This window comes from Vicia villosa, linkage group LG2 (genome assembly GCF_029867415.1).
Source record: "Vicia villosa cultivar HV-30 ecotype Madison, WI linkage group LG2, Vvil1.0, whole genome shotgun sequence".
Lineage (NCBI taxonomy): Eukaryota > Viridiplantae > Streptophyta > Magnoliopsida > Fabales > Fabaceae > Vicia > Vicia villosa.
The window spans coordinates 114,856,143-114,865,488 of NC_081181.1; positions in this window are offsets into that span (position 1 = coordinate 114,856,143).

Genomic DNA, 9,346 nt, shown 5'->3' on the forward strand with positions numbered 1-9,346 from the left:
TTCATCAGATTGGATGGGAGGATATCCTTACCACCCGTACACCCACTTTCTGCAACCTGACTTTAGAGTTCCTGAGTTCCCTCCGATATGAGCCTAGACTTGGATTAGGATTCAACAGAGGAAGAGTTTCATTCAGGTTGTTTGGATTCACCTACCATTTCACCACCCGTTAGCTGGCCGAGTTACTAGGATTTCCTAAAAGCGTGGGTGCTTTAATGGAAGTCGATGATGAGTACTTCTCTGATAACATAGTTGACTACTTTTGGAGTACCATATCTGGTAGAAACCAGAATGATCTACGACTTTCTTCGGAGATCCACAATCCCGCCATTAGGTATTTCCACATGATACTGGCTTTTACACTTTTTGGAAAACCTTTATGCAATACCTCGGTGACCAAGGATGAGCTAGGCATTATGATATGTGTTTTCCAATCCAGACCAGTTATGGGAGTATCATTTATGCTGGCTAGGATGGCCGTTCTGGCCCAAGATACCATTGGTCCTATCCTTGTAGGTGGTCTTGTCACTAAGATCGCCCGTGCCCTATCCTTAAGAGGACCGCTTGCTAGATTGATTCCTTATGGAGGATTCAAATCCATGGACATGGAGTTTTTCTTCAACAAGAGCTTGATTAGCAATTATGATTCTCCACCTTATCAGCTTCTAGTGAACTATGAACCCGTTCATCATTTTGCCTTACCTTGCATTAGGTTCACAAGTGTTCACAAGAAAGAAAACTGGATATATGACTTGGAAGGACAAGGTGAAAATGATCTTGACGAGGAAGAAAGTGATCCGATGACACCAACTGGCTACCATGACATTGATGCTACACCTGATGAGGATATGCCTATGGTTGACCATACTGCTGCTATTAAGACCCTTTAGAACGATGTTGTTGTACTTTGTACCGACTTAGGGAGACTCCGAGTAGATTTCCACAGATTTATGGATTTGGTCACGACAAATCTCGACAGTTTATATCAACACTTTCAGTCTGTCCCTGCTCCTAAAAGTGGCTAATTGAAGACCGCTTGTTTAGATTTCTAACTCTTACATTTTGACAATGAGGACATCATCTAGTTTAAGTGTAGGGGAAGGAAATACTTAGTTAGGATTTACCGCTTTAGTAGTTTTAATTTTCAGTTTTCAATTTCAGTATTTTAATTAGTTAGTATTTCTATTTTCAGACAAAAATTTTAATTTTCAGTTTTTGATTTTAATGAAATTAAGCAGTTTTCTTTATTCTGGTTTTTATCTTTTCCCTGCTTTATTTCATCTGCTAAATTCCTCTCTGTGTGTGTGTGTGCATTATAATATTTGCTGCTACTCTGCTACTGTTATAAAATTTTTGCACTGGTATAGGTTACTTATTTACTATACTGAGAATTATATGCACCCCATTATAATACTTTGACTATCATTCAAAAGTATTTATGTCATTTATGTTGGTCTAATAGCATGGCATGCATCTTGGTCAAAGAATCTCTGCACACACAGAGGGCAATGTTGTTTTGTCTCACGCATGCATGCACGCCATCCGTCACATGGGACACCCTACCGACCGTCCCACCCCCCATTGTGACGTTAGTCACACTTCTCTTTTAAGTGCAGGAACGCACTTCTTCGTTCCCACTTCAGAAAATCTTCTCCATTTCCTCTGTGCTGTTCAAACTTCTCAGTGCTCATTTACTCCAAATTTTCTTCTCATCTTCATTCAAACTTCACAATAATTTCCATTCAATACTCAGTCAATCCATTTTCAACCTTCACACCCCTATATAATCTCACTGCAACAACCAGAACCACAACCATCCTTCCGCTATTTCTTTTACAAATTTTTTTCCATACTTTCTGCAGAATAATTTTTATGGCCAACCTTAACAATCAAAACGAAGCCGAGTTTCCTGGTGTCATTTTCCGGAACGGAGAAGCGGGTGAAATTCAATGCAACCGTTACCGAAGTTTCTCTCAGAGAGGGGTGGTATCATCAAGATTCGCCCATATCGAAAGTTTGCGAAGTTTGGGGCTGTTCGAAAATGGTGTGCGAATATTTCTCAATAAAACGGGTTTATCATTCGTAAGCACACTAGACTTCCCCACATACGAAGTGTTAACCTTGGAGTTTCTAAGTTCGTATATTTATAACACACCCACCGACGCTTCTCACAACCTCATCGAAACCGCTACCTTCCGACTGTTCAACCGAGAGTACACCATGAATCAAGAAAGCATAAGTGCGATCTTTCAGTTCACACGTGTTGAGGGAGTCAATTATAGAATTTTGCCCGAGCTTGACTGGCAAACAACATCAAATGATATATGGCAACGAATGTCCGGTAATGAAAATGTCGCTCCCGACATGCGCTTTTCTTCTCAAATTCATAATCCGGTCATGCGTTACTTCCACCGCATTTTAGCTAATACTATTTTCAGAAGGACCAACAGCAACAATGTCAATGGTAAGGAGTTATACTTCTTTTATTGTGCTTTTGCCAACCATCGGATCAATTCTAGCACTTTCCTCATAACTCACATTCAAGGTCTTGTGTTAAGAGAAGGAAACACATCATTCTGTGTAGGATGGCTTGTCACTGGTATAGCTCGAGCCCTCGATCTAAATGATAGGCTAGAAAATCTACCGTCTCTACCGGACGTTTTTATGGATATCAACAACTGTAGAGCTGGTCGCCTCATCAGGGCAAGACCGGACGGAAGATTCAACCTCATGGTGCGAAACAGGGAAGTTCGCAGTGTTATATTGCCAAATAGCGAGATCACCAGGATAGACCGCAGAAACAACTGGACATATGATCTCGATGCACCTGCTCCTAGTGAGAACATACAAGATAATCAAAATAATATAGATAATGTGGATGAGATTGAACAGGAAATGGATCAAGGAGAGCCTCAGCCTGATGAAAACCCCCAACCCAATCCTAAAAATGTTGCCGGATCATTTGGACATCAACCTCAGAGAAGGAATCAACCAGTCACACTGGATGACGTGTATAGAGAGATGATACGCAACCACGAGGAAGAAGCTCAGTGTCATCAGAGGATTGAGGCGAGGCAGAATGAAATGATGACGCTGATGCGTCAGATGCAAAGGGATCAACACGATTATGCATATTGGAATGATCAAAGCATTGCAAACCTCACGGAAGAAATGCATTGTTTCACATATCGTGTTGAAGGCCAACATGAGTATGTGTATCATGCTGGGATAGTTCCGCATAGAGACGGTGATGAAGGACGAAGAGGAGGTAGAGCACGAGCCCGAGGCCGAGCACGAGGAAGAGGAAACGAGTAGTGAGTTTTCACCGTTTCTACCACACAAAGTCGCATTGAGGACAACGCAAAGTTTAAGTATGGGGGAGGAAGCTTGCTGCTTTTCTATCTATTGTCAGTAGATTTTAATTCCTAGTATTTAATTTCCAGTATTTCTAGTTATTACCCTAAAAAAAAATTAATTTCCTGTCATTTCAATCCATGTACTTTAAATTCAATATATGCGAGTATCTTTCAGTTGTCGAATTCTCCGCCTACTTGAACCATAATATTTTTTTATATGTGTCATACCCCAAAATTTGCCCACACTATTTCTCTTATACAAATACAAATCAATACACAAAGCTCCAAGACACACTCTCCTATACAAGGCTCTAAAACTAGGGTTTGGCTCACTCAAAGGAAAATCAGTGAATCAATGGCTCCAAGACATCTCGTATGGCTCAATATATCTCACATCACCCTCATGACAAGTATCAAGTCTCAATTCAAAAGATTGGTCATTCAATTGTTCAAAAAGTCAACAGTCGACTAAGTTAACCTAAAAGTCAACTGTGGTCAAAGTAAAGTCAAAACTCCTGATTTTTTGTCAAGATCCTAATATTGAAGTATCATTCACCATTTGATCAAGTATTGATCATGGTTCATCAAGGAAAGATCAAAAATCAACAAATCAAAAAGTTTCTAAATTAGGGATTGTATAGGAGAAAGTCAACTAAACTTTGACCAGCCATAACTCTCACATGGAACATCAGAAATTTTCCATCCAAAGCTCATTTTAAAGGAATTTTGATTCTCCACATTTTTGTCTCTCACATGCCAAGTCTAAAAATGCTTCATTTGAGAGATATGACTTAAAACATTATAGGTCCCTTTTGAAAGCCAACCAAAAGCAGTTTTTTGTCAAAGCCAATATCATCAAGATAAAATTCTCAAATGGAAAAAAGCTTCCAAAGAGGCTTGTAGAGGACATCTTGAGGTTTCCAAAAAGTCCTAGAACTCCTCCATATCTTAAAAATTGAGGGAGATATGCCTTGTCAAAGTTGATCGATTTTGAGAGGAAAATGTGAAATAAAAAGGTCTCAAACTGAAATTATTTGCAAAGGGACCCAACTTTTTTTGACTTAATCTTGGTCCACAAGCTATCCAAGTTATCCAAACCACTTGCCACGAAATTTAAGATGTTTAGTTGATTTTATATAATTTTATTTCATTTAAAAAGGGATTTAAAGTGATATAATTGAAAGAAAAATCAAAGATTTTGTTTGAGGAATCATATTGATCCATTCCAATCAACATTAAATCAGTATTGGCAAGAAAATTTCGTGGAGAGGTGATTGGGACAATATTGATGCAAATTAGAGCAAATTTTAGAAAGATCATATTCATAATCCAATCAAATTTGCAAAAGAGATTCAAAGGGATTTTGTCCAAATTTGTTAACCTAGAATTACTCTCATATATATATATACAACTCATTCACACGAAAAGGAGAGGATTGACAGGCAAGGAAATCGGTTGGAAAAACTCAAAAAAATCAAGAAACCACTCAAATTCGGTTTCTGAAATTAAGGTTGATTCAAGGCATTTTAAAGGTTCTAACGCATTCTCGGAAGATCCTTGAAGCTATTCCAATCGTTACTAGTGGTCAAGACATTCAGAATTGTTCCCATACGTCCACGGTTTGCAACTACTAACTCAAGCTTGATTTCAATGATTTATACACTATTAATTCAATTTGATTGCATATTCGTGATTGTCATGAGTTTCTGAGTAATTCTGGAAAGTTAATTGCGTTTCTATGCTCGTATGGCTAAATCACCATTGATAGGGTTTGAAGCTTTCAAATTAGGTTCTTTTGATTTAGGTAAAATCAAGGGAAACCGATGGCACAATCGCATTTATAAGGCCAATTCCGTTCGATTTTAGTTGTTATAACATGTTTATGATGTGTTTTGATTGCTATGGAGATCCATCGGTCCAGTTCCAAACGAAAATGATGGTGAATAGTGAAGCTGCTGGGCGCGGAGATGGTTTCAAAATCTGGGATTATCCGTTTTATAATATATTAGGTCATGCCTTCGCTTTCTTAACAGCAAACCAAACGTGGTCCAGTGGAAAGGAGGGGGCGCGTAAGGCCTTCGTATATGGTGACGCGGGTTCGATTCTTCCCCCCTGCGTTTGCCTTTATTTTTTTTCTTTGATAACTCAATTGCAGATCCGGTGCATCTCACCTCTCTTACGGTACGACGCGCCTCTGAGCTATCAGCCATTGGATATTCCAGGTGCCAGATCCAAAGCTTCAAAAAACGCAGGTCCACCATGAACCATCACCTTTCCGCCACACCCAATTACCAGCTAAGTTTTCTACTTCTTTTTGTTTTTAATTACATAATATTAGTTTTCTTTCTTTATTGTTTTTTGTTTGTTTTATTTATTTTCAAAATTCTTTTAAAATACTTCTTTAACATTTGTTTTAAAATTTCTTTCCCATACAAACATCAAAAATAAGTTGGTTAATATTAATTATTGATAATCATTTTATTTGATTTAAATGTTTAAGTTATCTTAATTAATTATAATTATTTTATTATTTGTTTAAAAATACTTATTAGGATTAGGAAATTTCAATCGAAACCTTATTTTCACCGATTTAATTAATTAGGTTGGAAACCAGTAATTAATTAATTCGATTTTGTTTATTTTATTAACCATGGCTAACTTGTGCCCTAATCAGGGTTTGCCACGATCATTCCCTACACTGAAATCTTTCCTTTGTGCATTTTTCAGGGTTTGCTTTTCGAAATTCTCCGGGTACGCGCCACGTCGAATTCAAAAGCTAAGTCTCGATTCAACCCTTATTCTCTTTGTTTATCTTCCCTATTTTTTTTATATAATTAGGGTTTGTTATTAAAATGAATTGCCTATACACTCACGCCTTGTTTGTTTCCTTTTTTTATTTTTAATGGTCAGAGTCGACGCTTCAGGCAAACCCTTGCCCCCAACCCTATCAGGCAAATGCCAAGCTAAGTATTCTTCACTCACTTACTTTTAACTTCTTTATTTTTGTTTTATGGTTAATAGAATTCGCCTTCGAATCTGGTAATGCACTCACCCTTCTTTGTTTGCCATTTTTCCTTTTCAGGGTTTGTCGAATGCCAAAGCTACGCCGTTGGTAACCCTAAACCTCATTTTATTTTATGGCTTTTATTATTACTTATGTCAAACCCTATTAAGGGATCCACTGGTTCCATTGTCCCCTCCCCCATTTTACTGTTGTTCTTGCCTTATATTATCTGCGTGGTTAGTAAAATAGGGAGTGACAACCCTTAAATTGAATTAGCCTCACTAATTTACAAGATAATATAATTGAATATAATCACGTGATTGGTGCACACACGCACGCTTTTGGGTAACCCTCTCTGTTGCCTTGTTGCCTGTTGCCTTGTTGCCTTGTGTTTTTGCAGAATAGCCAGTCCCTCGAATATGAGGATACCCCAGCCATGTTGCCTCGATAAAAGGTCATGAGACCCTAAAAATGATGCTGCCTTCGATACACTAACATGACCTCAACCCTCGAAAGTTTCCCACGAATAAGGCTGAGGTATCTTCTGGTTGCCTACGAAAGGCTATTCTGATCTTTCCCCTTAGACTACCTGCCCCTCTATGGCATGGGTCAGTCTTTGGGCGAACGATATTTCGATGACCCTTCAACCTCCAAACGAAAGGCTTCCTGCCCTCTTATGGCAAGGATAGACCCTTTCATTCTAAAAGGCTAAAAAGAGACCTATCATCTGAGTTTAAGGTAATTGCCCCTAATTGCCTTGCAATGCTCAATTTTCTATATTCTTTCTCAAAATTCTTCAAAAAAAAACTGGCTACGCTCATTTACGAGCTAAAGTCCATTTTTCCTCTTTCATCTACATTTTCTGAAAACGAGCAAGCAAAGCAATTAAGAGCCCATGGCAAACCATGGATGCAAAGGGTGCTTTACACCTTCCCTTTGCATAAATTACCCCCCGAACTTAGATTTCTTTAAAAAGGTTTTTTTCTGTTTCTTTTTGCCTTTCCGAATTTGTTTGGATAAAATAAAAGTCGGTGGCGACTCTTGCTTAACCGCGACATTCCGATCGATAAAAAGTCAGTTCACTGTATTACAGAACTGGCGACTTCACTGGGGATTAATTTCGATAAAAGAGGGGTTACCTTAAAAGTTTAGGATTCACCTTAAATGTTTTCTATTGTTTGCTTTGCTTGCTTTATTTTTGCAGGGCTGTTTTGGGTATCTTGATGTGTGAAAGATCCTAACCCGGATCTGAGTACCTTAGGTATATGGCATGAGATCAAGGAGACTGCACAGTGTATACTGATGTGGTTGATCTGATGGCCATCGTTAGTGTGACACATTGGTTTGTCCTGGTGTTCCTTGGGATCCGACCTGAGGAAATGCTTGGCTGCCGCGTGGTGTCATTAAGCACTAATTTTCCCTTAGACCCTTAGTCGAACTTGACTTTAGCCTATTAGAAAGTAGCGAGATGGCTGGCTTTGGTTCCGACTGAAGTTGGTTGATACTCGAAGCTACACTCATATGGACTGGACTTTCAGGACCTTTTCGGTTGGCGATTCGATTGCCGAACTGAGATCAGCGCCTTCGAGAAAGGTCAATGATATGAGCTCCCTAGAACCCGATCTTTATATAGGACAGGTTTGAACCAACTAAACTTCAGGAGGAGGGTACATACCTTTTGACCACGTGCAAGCCTAACCATAAGGCAAAATTGTGTGACTTGCGTGACTTGTTTGTGTTTGCTACTAACTTTCGTTTCCTTGCAGGTTTTGTTAAAAGGACTTGTTTGTCCTTACTACCCCACACTATGCCTAATGAACTGCATTTGCATAACTTCATGACATCATGACATCATAAGCATAACATGATTTAATTGACCCTTTCAAGGATCTTAGGGATTTAGGGTGCACTATTTCAGGTGCTCTTATCAAGGGCTGAATTCCTAATCAAGGGGCAAGAGGATTTATTTTCCTCAAGCCGCATGCCTTCCAATTCAAAGACTCAGTACCTATCAAGGGGCAAGAGGATTTATTTTCCTCTAGCCATGTATCTTCAAATTCAGAAGTGTCCTGAATCAGAGGCGATGACCCACTCGATATGGTGAGCTTGATTCTCAAAGAAAGACGTTCAGAGACAAAGTTCAGATTTCTTCAAATAAGGACGCGGTCAAATCATTTTCTAATGTTGCTAACTAAATGCCTAAAGATCCTTGAAAGTATTGCATTTGCATTCATAACATCGCATAACAGGTTTCTTACCACAGGTTTCTCACCTCCTCGCTGTTTATTTCAGCATCATGAATCTCGAGCAATCAGTCAAAAATCTTCAGGCTCAGAATAACCAGTTCCAGAAAATATTTTTTCACTTGGCCAAGGGGCAAGAAGAATTGAAGGCACTTTTGATAGAGAAAGAGAAGAATCAATATAAGCATCAAGGTGGTCAAGATAATCAGAGATCCAAGCCTAAGCGGTCATTTACTCTATTACGTATACCGCTGTCTCAAGTTCTCCAACAACTGCTCAATCAGAATTTGATAACTCTACTACCTCCATATTCATTCCCTACCAACCCCACCCCTGGGTATAAGTACCATGCGAGATGTGATTATCATTCGAATAGTCCTGGTCATGATACAAAGGATTGTTGGCAATTAAAGCACAAGATTCAAGACTTAATTGATGAAAAGATCATTGCCTTCAACTCATCTGAAGAACCTCACCGGACTAATGCTGAGCACAATCAGAAAGGTCGCAATGAACAAAACCAATCTGTGGGGACAATTTTGATCTCTACACCAGTTTCGCAACAAAGACGCAAGTCAGATGTACCTAAGAGTCAATTCACAAAGATCAATATGTCATTGGCTCAATCATTACAACACCTACTGAAGTCGCAGTTGATCACTTTAAAGGATCCCCCTAAGAATCCTGGTACTTCTGCTCGTAGCTATAATCCTAATGTGAGATGTGCATATCACTCTGATAGT